This window comes from Piliocolobus tephrosceles, chromosome 4 (assembly GCF_002776525.5).
Source record: "Piliocolobus tephrosceles isolate RC106 chromosome 4, ASM277652v3, whole genome shotgun sequence".
Classification (NCBI taxonomy): Eukaryota; Metazoa; Chordata; class Mammalia; order Primates; family Cercopithecidae; genus Piliocolobus; species Piliocolobus tephrosceles.
The window spans coordinates 171,052,461-171,054,856 of NC_045437.1; the positions used below are offsets into that span (position 1 = coordinate 171,052,461).

The 2,396-nt window shown below is 38.2% G+C and overlaps 1 non-coding gene across 1 annotated transcript; it reads right to left on the minus strand.

Moving 5' to 3' along the window:
• Positions 1 to 310: 310 nt before the first annotated feature.
• Positions 311 to 374, minus strand: LOC111531012. Its single transcript, XR_002728103.1, has one exon. It is a non-coding gene; the product is annotated as a U7 small nuclear RNA (small nuclear RNA).
• Positions 375 to 2,396: the final 2,022 nt, after the last annotated feature.

Genomic DNA, 2,396 nt, shown 5'->3' on the forward strand with positions numbered 1-2,396 from the left:
ATGTCCAGTGCAGGGTCCATTCAGTTTAGCACCTGAGTGCATATATAATTTTGGGAAGAATGCTGTCGTAGAATGGTGTGGGGTGGCTATGAGATTATGATGGGATGAAGAGTAAATGGGAAGAGTGCAAGTGAATGCAGTACATAAAGACTATATTGTTCAAGCAAGGCAGTAGGACTTGGCCCACTTGTGTTTTATAAGGGAGAGACATAAAGATGGAAGCTACGGAAATATATAGGGTCAATAATGGACATTTTTAAAAGATTGAAAATATGGGATTACTTTCAACAATTTTTAAAATTAATCCATGTGGGGCATTTTATGGTGAAAACCAGAAAGCCTGCTAGACAAATTCTAAAAAAGCTGTAACACTACTTTAAACAAATTTTTATACTAAATGGAGTGAAGGAAAAGTTTAAAGATAAATGTGGAATGAAGGAAAGGTTGAGGATATATATATATATATAATCCTCATGTATGTGTGTGTGTATGTGTGCATGTATATATACATATACACACATATATACATATACATATATACACACACATGTATACACACAATATATATATGGAGAGAGAGAAAGAGAGACAGAATGATTGATGGAACAGCATCTCTGAGGATGGAGAACAAGTGGAAGGATACATCTGAGAGATGACAGGGGAGACACAATATTTTGTGATGTAGGAGAAAGGACATATCAGTGAGAATAAGCTATATTATGCAACAATAACAAACACTTCAAAATCTTAGTTTTTTTTTTTTTTAACAGGTTTAACTCTTGTTCATGCTACATGTCTACTTTTGCTTTGTTCATTATAGTCACCTAGATGGAGTTGAGATATTGTTGGTTTCCAGGACAGAGGGGAAGAAAGTTCTGGAGGAGCCCTCACTGGCAATGAAATGCTCTGGCCCCAAAGCAACACATGTCATTTCCCCTCACTATTGGTGAGAACTCGTTAACCACTGTCCAAATACTAGAGGATCAGCTAGTGTGATCTTAACAAGCGCTATAAAGGTGGATCATTAGGGTATTTAGTGAACAACCTAATGATTACAATCAAAAAAGACAATGGTGAGAGTGAATGCAGGTAACTGTGAGTGGCTGCTGAGAAACTGAGGGAGGCCTGTAAAGCAGAAATGAGATGTACGTAGACAGGGAGGGATGAGTTGGTGAAGGCTTGAAACAGTTGTTGGGAGAGTGACTAACTAGAGATGCAGAGAAGGATTATAGGTTATTCCTTAGGACTGAACTGAGAATGCAGACTGAATTTATGGTAACACTCATCTATTGACTCTATGATTCTCTCTGGTGGTATTCAGGAGCCTAGATATGGATGGGAAATGTGGAGATTGATTGATCTAGGATGGGGTTTTGCTGAGCAAGTGCAACAGAAGGATAAAGGTGTGAGGGAGTTAAAATGTAATAATAAGTGTATGAGTGAATGATGAACCGTGTGATCTAAGTTCACAGGAAAGTTGATGAAAAGAGAAAAATGTGGTTGGATTATAGAAAATATAGGAGAAGCAGGATTGGTTAAATTTTAAATTATCCTTGCCTCAATGTCTAAGAGTTGTAGATAGTTAGGATGCTTTGGGGAGCACTTATCAGAGAGCCTTACATAACTGTAAATCATGAGAGCTTTTATTTACTCACTCAATAAGACATGGAGATAAACCATCTGCAGATAGGTCCAGTGACTCAGAGTTACCATCAAGGACCCAGGTCCTTTCGTTTACTTAACGTCATAGCATTGGCGTTCCTTCACAAGCTTGTCACCTCATGATTGCAAAATGGCTGTCACATCTCTACATAGCATATCCACACCACACACAGATAGGAAGGGAGGGTAGGAGGTGCGAGCTCTTTGTCCTTGCATTCCTGACTGTATCACAGAAAAAAAAATGCTTTCTTTACATCTGTTTAGCCAGAAGTAGATCATATATCCACTTGTAGGCTAATCACCAGCCAAGAGCAATGGAATGCCCTTGATTGATTATTATACATTTCCTTACTCATCCCATGGGACTGGGCACAGGGCTGCCTGAACTACACTGGGGTTCTGTTAGCAAGGAGGATGGGAGAAATGACTATTAGAGAATTAATAGTGACTGCTACAAATGGAACCTCTCTTCTCAATGAATGATATGACCTCATGCTCAGGATGCAAAATAATTATCTTTGTTTATTCAGATAAAAAAAAAATGTACAGATCTAGGTTTTGAGCCAGGAAAGAAATTTTCACTGATTTTCACTGAGGGAAAGACATAGGGATAGGATGTAAAATTTGAATTCCTTTTATGGAAAGTTGATCTAGTCCCCCAGGGCATGCAATGTTTCTTGAGTAAAGTCTGCTGGTTGAGTAAAACTTCTACTGGATTATCAATCTAGATGATT